Below are 13268 nucleotides of genomic sequence, written 5' to 3'. Positions count from 1 at the left end.
CTTAACGGTTTATTTACTTGATGATTACTCTCCTCATTAAGAAATTCTAGTGATGTTAGTTAATCCATATAAAATGATAAATTGTTCATGAATGTTATGTAATGTTAAACTGAATACCCCACTTTCCTTGAGAATTTTTTGAAAAACAAGGCAGAAAAAGTATATTTGTATACAACTTTAAATTTTAAAAAAAATTATCAACATAGACAAAGCCTACTAATCAGCACTTTGTTGATGGATGTTAGTTACCTAACGTGTGTAGAAATAAAGGATAATTTGAATGGCATGTGTTTTACTTTTGGCACAAGAAACTGTGACATTTCAATATGGCAATGACTGAAATCTGTTGCTTCCAAGAATAAATCTTCTAAAATTAACTTTGCCAATCACGAGGCATTCCTACCTCACACTCCAAAAAATTCCAAATTTGTGTCCCTAGAACTATCCCAAAGTCTAACATTTCTTAGTAAACATCTAAGTGTTTTACTGATAAAAGCTTAAACTCAGATAAGCTCACACTTTTTATCTGAAAAGATAATTTTGCTACTTATTTTTGTGACTCAGAGCCAAAAGAACAACATGATTTTAATCAAGCAAACAAACAGACCTGAAACAATTCAAAGAGCTCTATTCGGTACTTTAAGACGTGAAAAGTTTTTTTAGAGTTAAAAAATTGTTATATGTCTTGTAAATAAACCCTCAACATAGTTCATTATGATTTTTCTAATCATGCTCAATGAATAATAATTTACTTCTAATTGTACATTGTATAGTACCTTCTATAATTCATCTAAGTGATGAATGTAGTGTTTCTTGTAGAAGAAAAGATAAAATCTATCATTTCAACAAACCTTAGACATTTATTAATTTGCATACCAAAAAGGCATGTTTTATTTTCTTAGTTGAGCATGCTAAAGGTGTATAAATATAATCATATGGCATTCATAAGTTGAAAGTCTATTAAAATCAACCTTTCTAAGGAATCTGAAGCCTGTATTATATAGAAATTTTTAAAAAGTGGTAATTAGGAATATTGATTGGCTAACCTGAGAAAAAACATACCGACAGGATCTCTCTAAGCCTATAAACATCTGGCTATATTTTTAACCATCATTAAAGAGCAATTACTGATTTTTGAGAATTGTGCTAATTATAATCTATTCCAATCTGTTTTAATAATATTATACTAATGAATTAAAATGAAATTTAAAAGATAGTTGTATGTTTGTAATGTTAGGTTATGATCACAAAAATAACTTTTTAAAAGAGGATTTTGGGGAGAGAAAAATATACCAATGGAGAAAGATAGAGGTTAAGGATAAATTAGATTTGGAAAAAAATTAAACGTTCATCACCAAAAGAATGTATAAATCACATGGTACATTCATAATACATTGTATAGTAAGTTAGCCTGTACAACAGCTAAGATGAATAAACTAGAGATATATGAATCCTCATGGATTTAAGTTCAAAACAATATTTTATATTGCTTATGAATACATACATGTATTAACAAAAAATAAAGCCCTCTGAAGGGTGAAAAACAGCAAATTTAGGATGGTAGTTTTTTCTGAGAAGGGAAGGTAATGTAATCAAACACAAATATTACTCAGCCATAAGAAGAGATGAAATACTGCCATTTGCAACAACATGGATGGACCTCGAGATAATCATGCTAAGCGAAATAAGCCAGAGAGAAAAAGTTGAAAACCACATGATATCACTTATATATGAGATATGAACCTCAAAGCAGCAAATGAATAGGATAAACAAACAAAGACTCATGGACATGGACAATAGACTAGTGGTTACCAGAGGGCAGGGGAGAGGAAGGGGGAGGAGGAAGATAGATGGGGTCAAGGGGATCAAATAAGTGGTGACAGAAAGAAATCTAACTATGGGAGGGGAACACACGTGCAATATATATATACCTTACTGTTAAATTGTACATCTGAAACTTACTGGATTTTGTTAACCAATGTCACCAATCAATCAATTAAAGAGGAATACGTAGGATGCTTTGCCTGGACCCATAATGATAGATACCTAAAGTAAATAAGGGTACATATTTAAGATTTGACAAGTTTAGATGGGGTGTTCATTATGTTACTGTTTTAGTATTTGAAATATTACCTAATTTGAAAATATTTTTAAAATAATTGGTCTTAAAGACTATGACAGAATTATCATTAGTAAGCAATAGCAATGTGAAGGAGAATCTTTCCGAGAAGCCCAAGATATCAAAGTTTTGAGAATCACAATTCTACCAAAAAATTATAAGTTCTCAATGCATTTCCAAATGGACACATGTAACAAATGATATTCATATTCATGCTTTCTTGGGCATTCTAGAAACCACTTGTGGTAAAAGCAATATAGTAATTCACAATTACCACAAATATGAAAAAGAGAGAAATAATCTTTTGCTCCCTAGAAATGATAGGGAGCAAATTTAGTGCAATTTCTGTTGCTCTATTTAATAACTCTATCTTTAATTTGACTTACAAAACAAGCTTATCAGAAAACATGCCCAGTCTACGGCCATGCCACTCTGATCAAGCCCGATCCCGTCTGATCTCGGAAGCTAAATAGGGTCCAGCTTGATTAGTACTTGGATGGGAGACCACCTAGGAAGACCAGGTGCTGTAGGTGTAAAAAATAAAAAAATAAGGGATTGTAAGCTAACAAGGTCCTTGCAATCTGTGAGGTCAACCATGGGTTGCCTCGCCTAAAACATAAAAAAAAAAAGAAAGAAAGAAAGAAAGAAAAAAAAGAAAACACACCCATTCAAATAAGGAGGTAATTCTAGGGTAAACTTCAATCTGCACTAATTTACTTGTTTACAATAGTTATTTACAAATATTAGTCCTCTATGATCTGGAGAGTACCATTTCATGACACTTTTTTCTGGCTCTCTCTACTGAACATCAGAATTCAGCATTCTCTGTCATTCAGAGCCTTTATATATGCCATTCTTTCTGCCAGAATTGCCCTTCATGCTCCCTACCCCATTCCCTTTATCCTTCTCACCTTACTGGTCTCAGCTAAAATGATTCAACCTCAAAGAGGCCTTCAGAAAATCTCACTGTTTTAGTAGTATTTATTTATTTATTTATATTCCTCTCTCTCTCTCTCTCTCTCATGCATTGGACCTGGCAGAGCAAGAGGGTGCTTGCCTATTTTATTTACTGAAGTAGAGTTGGAAGCTAAGGCAATGTCTGGCATATCATGAGGGTCCAAAAGATAGAAGCTGATTATATTTGAAACTTGTAATTTTAACATACTTCACAATTATTTACAAATCACTGTGTGGTGGAAACTTACACTGCAAAACATTAGTAATTTATTCTTATTGTTACTATTTTTTTAAGACTTATAGGACTAGTAATAATGAATGGGTAAAGTACTTAGAACAATACCCAGACTAATAGAAGCATGCTATAAAATTTCGACCAGAAAAACTTTCAGAGATCATCTACTTACCCTCTTCCTCTAACAGCCATTTGTATTTTTAAGGAAAAAAATTATTTATACACAAACCATTATATATTCCAGTATTTATAAGATATACAATTATGAGAGTCTGAAAATTGTCTTAATATATCTGTATTTAACATAGAAAAGAAAGCCTGGATTTTTTTATTTTCAAAATTAGAAGCTCAACTAAATGCATGCCAGTTTCTAACTCTGATAAACCATAATAAATAGTTCATTTCAATGTTCTTTCCTGCTTATCAAGTTGTCATAGAAAAAAAAGGTCATTGGAATTTCAAAATAATTTTAATATCACACAAAAGTCAAGAAAGATTAAATCACAAAATATTAAGCAACATCAAATGCAAGGACTCCTTCCTAACCAATACTATTTAATATAAAGTCACAAAACATTTTATTGTATTAAGTTAATATTTTATGGGTCTTAAAGAGAAATCTCATTTTCTCCAAATAAGGATATTTGACTATTCTTAGTAAAAATAAAATACAAATCCAGGAATATCAATGCATTTAAGCATTGATGGATGCCAGAGACTCGTCTAAAGAATTATGCCTTTGAGCCAAGACGACTTTTTAAAGTTGGAAATCATTTACTTCATTTAAAGCCTCTTGACTTCAAAGCCATCTGATTACTCAAACACATATTCTAAGGAAACATAGTAATATTACAGGAAACCTGAAAAAGCAACAATACATTTTTTTATTTCAGTTTATCTGGAAATATCTTAAGGTAGTATGATTTGAAAGAAGATAAAAGGAAAATATGAAATAATAAGAATTGGTGTTTGATCATATTAGTAGTATATGTGTCCTAGAAATGTAAGTGTATATTTGGTCACACAAGTAAATTCAAGAGACTTATTTGGTCTTTTACCTGATTGTATTTTAAAGAGAAATATCTTCCTTAGGAAGAATAGCAAAATAAATAAGTTCTTTCAGCAATTTTGATAATATACACTTACATTTCATTTTTACTTTGTTTTCTTGTATATAATTCCATGAACCAGATACTTAACTGAGATATAAATACCACACAAAATCCATCTAAAATTTTACCTAATATAGCTTTCATTTATAGTCACAACACTATAATGAGGCACCTAAACAAAATCATACCATGGCTGAAAAATTTTATCACCTGGCTATAGAAGCTGCCTGACACTCAAAATTAATATTTTCATAAGCAATTAAAAGAAGCTTGTTTTAATTATTTGAAAAATGCATCCATATTTTTTTTTCTAAATTCAGAACTGGATATTTTAAAGTTTATAATATAACAGCAGAAATTCTTATGACTTGTTGATTGTTTATCACCTTACTATATTATTGAAGTCTTTCTATATTTTAATATCAAGAACTGAAGTGATACAACTAATCGCATATGTCAAAACACAGACCTGGACAAAGGCTTCCAAGTCTTGGTCATGTCACTCAACCTTTTCAATAATATGAACAATTTTGAGAGGTACTCAATAATATCTGTCAGTTGAATAAATGAATAAAGAATGAGCAAATGAATCAAGAAACAGAATTCGATATGAGTCTTCAGTAGCAAATTCCTAATCATTCCTACTGTAGAACAAATCTTAGTGTAAAACATTACTTTTACATATCAATTTTTAACACAAATAAAAGTTTAAATTAAATAAACATATACTGAGTATCAAGTACAGTTTCTATGGTATGAGGTATGATACAAACAAGATTAAAGTCTTTATATTTAAGGAATCTGCAGTCTAGAACTATTTGAAAGTAAAAGATAATTTATAAAAATTATATTGACACTCATGGAATGCATAAACTCCTCATCCTGACAATTATTTCTCTGCATAATTTTTATCAGAATATCTTCCATTTTTATAGCTATAGCCACATAACCAAATACCCCAGACACAAAATATAATTGCTATGGTGATCATAGCTTAAAAAAATAAAGATTTGGATTCAATTCCCTGCATGCTAGCTACTGATATATCCTTAGCCCAGTTACTTAACTTTTGTGAACCTCAGTATCCTCAACTTCAAATCTCATAGAAATATGAGTGTGAAATGAGAAACACGCTTCTTTTTTAAAAAAGCAAAATACCAAGAATCTTTTAAGCCTATGTTTCCCAAACAGTGGGCTGAGTCACCCCGGAGAGCTATTGTGAACTCACAGGGGCACTGGGAATATTTTAAATTTTTGAGAGAATCACAGAAACACTCACCATACACTGCACAAACTGCTACATTATAGTGTTTGGACCTCATTTCTTGGTAAAAGGAACTGTTAAGTATTTTGTTTGCCAAGAGGTACTGTAAAAAAATTATTGAGAACTAAGTATGACATGAACCCAGAAAGTTGAGAATGCTATGTTTTTGACTAATTATTTTCTGCCACCTTCCCTCTTTTCTGGTTTGACAAAGCCAAACATACAATACATGCTTCTTTGTCTTTGCTGAACTTGTACCTCAGAAGCCAAGAAATACCCTTTCCTCCATATTCAACTTTTAAAGCTGAATCAGTAGGGTCCTTGCTTACAAGTAACAAAAACCTAATTCTGACCAACTGGCAGAAAAAGGAGGAATTCTGATGAAATGTGATATAGTTCTCAAAATCAGCAGGAAGTCATAGAAAATGTCTGATAAAACAGGGGAAACTAGGAGACTGGGCAATGGGAACCAAAGTCAATTTCAAGATTAGAAGCAGCCAGGTAAGAACGCTTGGCTAGCATTGCCACCACCACAACCTTGTTGACTGCAGTATCTGACTTCTATCACCAAGAGCAAATATGAATTCTACACTATCACATCTTAGCATTTCTCAAGGTGCAAAGTCCCTTGAGAGAGTCCCATTAGACCAACTTTAGCTTGCATGGAGTAGGGAGTAGGAGTATCTGCTCTTCCCCATCTACAGTATGAGGCAAGTCTGTGTCTCCCACCAAAATTATCAAATAAACATTACCTTGAATCAGAATGATGCTCAGATTTTGGAAAACCAAAATAACACAGCAAAGGTCCACCATAATAGCCTTGCTCACCTTCAAGGATAAGTCAGATTCCATATTAGCAAATAAAATACTTTGATTTGTTCATCAAACCCCTCATTTCTCTACATTTTTATGACCATGTTTTTTGTATTTTACTATCGTAATTATCAATGGCTAAATTACATTAGCCATTTTCATAGGTTTTCCTATTTTACTGGGTTATAAATTTCTTGAGGACAGATGCTAAGACATCCCTTCTTTCTATAATCTTCCAAAGCATTTAAAATTTTAATTGATTTTATATGAAGCAATAAAATACCAAATAGAAAAGAAAAATATGTTTTATTTCTCATAATTATTCAATTTTAATAGACTATAACAAATTTAGGTTAACATTCCAAAAGCATATGTCAAATGACACACATAAATCCCTTGACACATTCATGAAAATAAGTATGAAAAAGGTATGAATATCCCTTCTTTTTGGAAGTTCTTCATGCACATTAATCACATTCAAAATTCTGAGTATTCTCTACAGTAAGAAAAAATATTTAACTTTGTTTAACCACGATGATCTAACATATCAAACATATGCGCTTATTAATATGTGATTGATCACTTTTATCCAGCTTTCTAGAATCACTTAAAAATCCTGTTAGCCTGAAGATTTTTACTAGCCGCTTTCATACTTGAAGCACTATACAATAAGTTAGCAAATATATCTAAACACTTTGAAAGCATGACTCAAATACAGACTTGTTGTATTTTAAAAGATGAAAAACAGCAGCCAATATATATATTGATTTAAGCTCTCTTTATCTTTGTTAATGTGATCTTTATTTTTCTCTTTCCACTCATCCTCATATATCTGTGTAGCCATATGCTGCCTTACTGTGGAATTCTGTGCACAACTAAGTGAAGAAAGAACATCTAATATCAATTATGGACTGATTTTATTTTTTTCAATCTAAGACAGTGTTCCAGATTTTTTCTTTTAGGATTTAGATCTCATCCTTGGGGATATAAACTGCTACAGTTATGCTAGCCAATAACTACAACAAAGAAGAGTTATCAAAGATCATTTTACGGATTCTTAGTCTTTGTTGCCATGGGAAGTATCTTTCACTTTTCAAAAAATTCACTAACCTACTATATGATCACATATATATTTCATAACACTGAAGACAATTAAATATATTTCTTACCCACTTGTTTTTTTAAAGCAAAGGTACAAGCAATATTGAAAAGAAAGAAATTTACTATCTATTAATTGCAAGTGGATGTGAATGTTCATCAAAATTACTAAATAAATTACTAAATAAATTACAAAATTACAAAATTACTAAATAAACATTATCGTCAGCCAGGCACCTGTGCACCTATCATTTATCCCGTCAGGGACCAGTGTAATGGGAAAAGAACATCTAGACATCAGCACTTTCACGTCATCACTGTCACGCCCGGATGAATTCCATTTAGCAACTGCTGGAGTTAAGTGTTGTGAAGAACAAAGTTTAATATTCAATTCAGGACAATGCAAATACATTTTGTCCAAGTCTACCCTTCTCTCATTTATCAAATACACAAAATACAATAACGTTAGCTTCATTTAGGCCTTAGCTGAGCTTTAAATATGACTTAAATTATAAATGGATAATAACCGAAGTATCTATTATAAAGCAAATCCTAAGGCACCTTTAAAATAATTTTGAGTTGGTATTTGGAGTTTTAAAATATACAGACATACTAAGTTGAATTCATTAGAAAATCTATTCCTTGGTAGATAAACATTTAACTCACAAATAAGCAAAACTATCCATAAGTTATATATGTTACAGATATGTTTTATATAAAGTTTCATATTATAATAGTAAGATATTCTTTTGCAACAATTGTGGACATTGATAAGCCATCATAAAGTAACATAACTTATATAGAGTCAAATAAATAGTTTGTGTGTGCATGTATGTGTGTATACATGTGCGTGTAAGAAAAAAAATCTATCTCTAAAAATTAATTGACCTGAGAAGAAGCAAAATCATAATTAGTGGGGAAAACGATAGATTTTCTTTTCCTTTGCTCTAATTCATATGTTAGATTCTAGGTCCGTATTTACTTGGTCATTTTTCATACCACATATGACAACTATTATCCTAGCATATAGCATCTATCTATCTATGCATGTATCTAACTAGTTATCTTTCTACCTATCTATCCATGTAGCTTTCATAATTAGGACATTTACTAAAGAAACAGAAATACTTTCTCATGAAAACTTTAACCTGAAACTACCATGTTAAGTGTTCATTTCCCCTTATATATGATGTCAAAAATTTTTTAAAAATTTATAACCAAATTTTATCTTTAAAAAGTAATACTAGCCAAATTAGATATAAAATATTTTATGAATACTTAATGCAAGTACATAATTCTAAGACTAAACTCTATCTTTAGTTCTTAATCACTGAAGACAAAATAGAAGAATGCGCATTATTTTTCATGAGTTATGTTGTTTTTATTATGCAAAACATTCTTCTCAATTTTTTAATGGGGAGGATTAATTAATATACATCACCTCTGTATTAATCGACCTCCTTCATTAATTCTTATCTGAGTCAGAGTTATGTCTGCAAAATGTACAGGACCTAGAAATATGTATGGCTACTTAAAATGACTCTAATATAATTAATACTACTACTTTGAAAGTTTGTATTAAGTACTCTCTGGACCTGTTCCCTGCCTCTCTCCTCTTGCTTTCAGTCTCCTTGCTTTGTTGTGTCTATAAATAATAACCACAGATCTAAATACCTGATCCAACTTTCAAATTCACACTCACATCTATACCCAGACTTATTCCTGTACCTCACCAGGTTGACTAACAGGTGATGTGTCCCAAAGCAAACCCTGTCATAATTCTATAGCTTTTCCCTCTATTCTACTTAACTGCCAGCTTTTCCCTAATTATGCTTATTTTTCTAAGAATGATTCCTCAAAATATCTGCCTGGTAGTGTAATAGGGTGAGGGGAGTGGCACATTTCCTACTCTCCATTGCTACTTTCCAACCACTGTTCACTCCCTAACAAATTACTCTCTTTTGAAAGCTCTGTATTTTAGTTATCTCTCCAATGTATGAATCTCACTTTCACAGACCTTCAACACCTTCGCCAAAGCTTTAAACTTAATTTAAAGCCCTTTTTGCATTCTGCCTTCTGTGGCCTTAATGTTAATGTAGTTCTTCTTTCAGCTGCCTGCATTTATAATAAGTAAAATGTATCAGCTCCAATGACTTATTTCAATGATGTTTTAGCTACCTACACACATGATACTCCTCTGATGTTAACATTATACTATTCGAATTCTAGCCAATGATTCCACAACAAGATGTCATAAACAGCCTCTCATATTTTAAAAAGATTAAAGACCAAAAAAAGAAAATAAATATAAATCTATCATTCTAATCCATCTATTTTCACCTAAGAATGGTCTTGCCAGCCTTATAAATTATCACAATAATAGCAAAACTACATCTGAATTAACATTACATTATAAATATATCATTTCTCCATTCACAGTCAGTTTTTATTTCAATGGTTTCATAACATGCAATCAAGCTTTGAAAGGTAATCTTGCAGATGAATTAAGATGAATAAATCTGGAGCCAGACTGTGTTAAATTTTCTATTCTGCTATTTATATTGCAGTAGGAACTATGCAACTTTGTGCTCAGTTAATTCCATCTGTAGAATAACAATAATAATGTATCCAAATAAAATTTTATATATTTGGTGCTTGAATCCTGGCACCCAATTAGGCATTTAAAAAATATTAAATTATATAAATTAAAATGTGCCTTGTTTTCTTTATATAACCATGTCTATTTCTGGAAATGCAGATCTTTATAATTCTTTTGTTTGTTTGTTTTTACTATTAAGCAAATGTTGCAATAAGCATGGGACCTTTCTTCTGTTAAATGATTTGTCTGATAAAACTCTTGGAATAATAACCAGATCCAAGAATATAGGTGCTCTTTAGCTCTGAATATGCCTTTTAATTTTTTAAGATTTGTAACAATTTAAAATACAGCCAATACAAAATCATTTTTATCGCCATATTGTTAGCATTTAATCACTTGTTTTCCTTAAAAATCTCTCCTCCCTGTCTTTCTAAAATGCCCTCCTTTAGTTTTTTCTCTCTGATAATTCAATATGCTATATTCTGCTTCCTTCTCCACAAAATTTGGCCTTTCCTAGCTCTCAGTCCTCTATCTTTGCTTTTCTGTGTTCTTTACTTTGATATTATAATTTAATTTCATGACTTCGACATCATTTCTACTCTGATGACACCCAAAACAAGATGGTTGTACCTGAACTAGCCCTAGAGATCTAGATGTGAGTAACCTAACTTCCCTCTGAACACTGACATTCCAGTAATTGAACATTACTCCAAATTTACTTGGTTTTACAATTGCTGCCCCAGTATTCCAGAATGAAAACCATGGAGTCATATTTATCTTTCCAAGGTCACACAATCAGTCTATTGCTCACCATTGCCAAGTTCATCATCTCCCCTAGGGAAATCTTACACTTTAATTTCTAATATAATCTGGTTCGTTTAATAAAATACTGATAAGATTAAAAATAAGGTCAAACATCTTCTAGTGAAGATGGCAGAGTAGGTAAACACTGTGCTTGTCTCCTCTCAGGACCACATCAAAATTACAACTGAACTACAGAACAACCATCATGGAGAATTGCCCGAAGTCTTGCTGAACAGAAGTTCTATAACTAAGGACATACAGAAGAAGCCACCTCGAGACTGGTAGGAAGGACAGAGACACTGTATGGTCTGGACCTATACCCGCACATGGAGGTTAAAAATCGGGAGTGATATCCCAGCTGCAGAGGTCTCCCCTGAGGAGTGAAGGGTCAGAGCCTCACACCAAGATTCCCCAGACCGGGGTTCTAGTGCTGGGAAAATAAGTTCCCAGAACTTCTGGCTGTGAAAAACAGCAGAGATTGTAGCTGAGTGAGATTGTGGCTGTTGGAGTTCCAGCCCTAGGGCAGCAGTGCAGAAGGTGCCAGGGACGTACGAGGAGAAACTAAATTGTCTGGCTTCAAGGCAAGGGATGGAGGAGCAGCTCCCTCACAGACAGAAGTGCTGGTGGACACCACTGTTCCTTTATTGAGCCCTCCCTTGACCCAATGTGGAGATCCAGGTGGCTAACTGAGTCTCCAACAATCTGGCTAACCTTGTTGACCCTACACTGGTGATTCCTTGAGACCCTGCCCCACCCAACTTGTAGGCCCACCTGAGCCACTTCCATTGGCTTTTTCATACAAACAGCCTGTCTTGGTTCATGCTGCAGACTTTCTAAAATTTCTCAAAGTTTCACAAAACCTAAATAAGCAGCATCCAGCCTTGACGTGCCATGTACCTTTGCCAAGTACTCTAAGGCTAGCTAGCGCTAGTTGCAGATGGCCTTGATACACAGCTTAGCCTCTCCCAGGCATCACCAAGACAAGCACAAGTAGCAAGTATCTGCAGATCACTTTGTAGCTTATACCAAGTGGCCCTGCACAAAGCTCAGCCAGCAGCTAACCCTGGCCTGCAACAGAGCCCCTGCCAAAAGGTTGCAAAACCAACACTCCTGATGGAAAATTTCAGACCAACCAGAGACCCACCCAACTACCCCCATAAACGACATTTCCAAAGAGCAAACTTGGCAGGCACCGGAGCTCTGATAAAGTGAATCCTGCTCCATAGGGTCAACCCCTGCACAACAGCTCCTCCACTGTAGTCACAGCCAGTCCTCACAACCAATCAGCCTTAGAGTCAATCCCTCCCACTGACATGCAAACAGCAGCCAAGACTCAACTACAATAAGAGGGCATACACAAGCCACACAAAGGACACACTTGGAGTATCTGGCCCAGGTGAACAGGGAGATTGTGCCACTGGGCCTCACAGAAACACCTACTATATAAGGCCACTCTACTAAAACCGAGAAACATAGCAGCCCTACTTAATATATAGAAACAAACACAGGAAGAAAGCCATAATGTGGAGACAAAAAAAACATGCCCCAAATGAAAGAACAGAACAAAGTTCCAGAAAAAGAATTAATCAAAACAGGGTAAAGCAAACTACCAGATACAAATTTCAAAACACTGGTTATCACGATGCTCAAAAATCTCAGCGAGAACTTCAAACATGAGATAGAAAGCATAAAAATGGAGATAGAAAAATCAGTCAGAAAAAGAACCAGTCAGAAATGAAGAATACAACAACTGAAAAAAAAAAAAGAACACATTAGAGGGAATCAATAGTAGGTTAGATGAAGCAGAGGACCAAATCAATTTGGAACATAAGGTAGCAGAAAACATCTAATCAGACAATAAAAAGAAAAAAATAATTTAAAAAACTGAGGATAGTTTAAGGGGCCTCTGGGACTACAACAAGCATAACAACTATTGTATCATAGGGGTATCAGAAGAAGAACAGAGAGAGTAAGGAATTGAAAACCTATTTGAAGAAATAATGACTAAAAATTTATCTAACTAAGCAAAAAACAAACAAACAAACAAAACTAGTCATATAAGCCTAGGAAGCACAGAATCCCAAATAAGGTGAACCCAAAGAGACCCAAGCCAAAATAAATCATAATTAAAACACCAAAGTTTAAAGACAAAAAAAGGAGAATCTAAAAAGCAGCAAGACAAAAGCAGTTAGTTACCTACAGGGGACCTCCCATAAGACTGATTCCTCAACAGAAACTTTGCAGGCCAGAAAGGATTGGCATTGAAT

The 13268-nt window shown here is 33.4% G+C and overlaps 1 protein-coding gene and 1 pseudogene across 1 annotated transcript in view; one reads left to right on the top strand and one right to left on the bottom strand.

The window, feature by feature from the left end:
- PCLO (piccolo presynaptic cytomatrix protein) overlaps positions 1–13268 on the bottom strand; it is a 368833-nt gene that overhangs the window by 313653 nt on the left and 41912 nt on the right. The gene's annotated exons all lie outside the window — the stretch shown is intronic.
- Positions 2534–2652, top strand: LOC111742982 (annotated as a pseudogene).

Source organism: Pteropus vampyrus, unplaced genomic scaffold (assembly GCF_000151845.1).
Source record: "Pteropus vampyrus isolate Shadow unplaced genomic scaffold, Pvam_2.0 Scaffold4, whole genome shotgun sequence".
NCBI lineage: Eukaryota > Metazoa > Chordata > Mammalia > Chiroptera > Pteropodidae > Pteropus > Pteropus vampyrus.
Note: the sequence above shows the minus strand (reverse complement) of the source record. Positions and strands in the feature narration are given on the sequence as shown.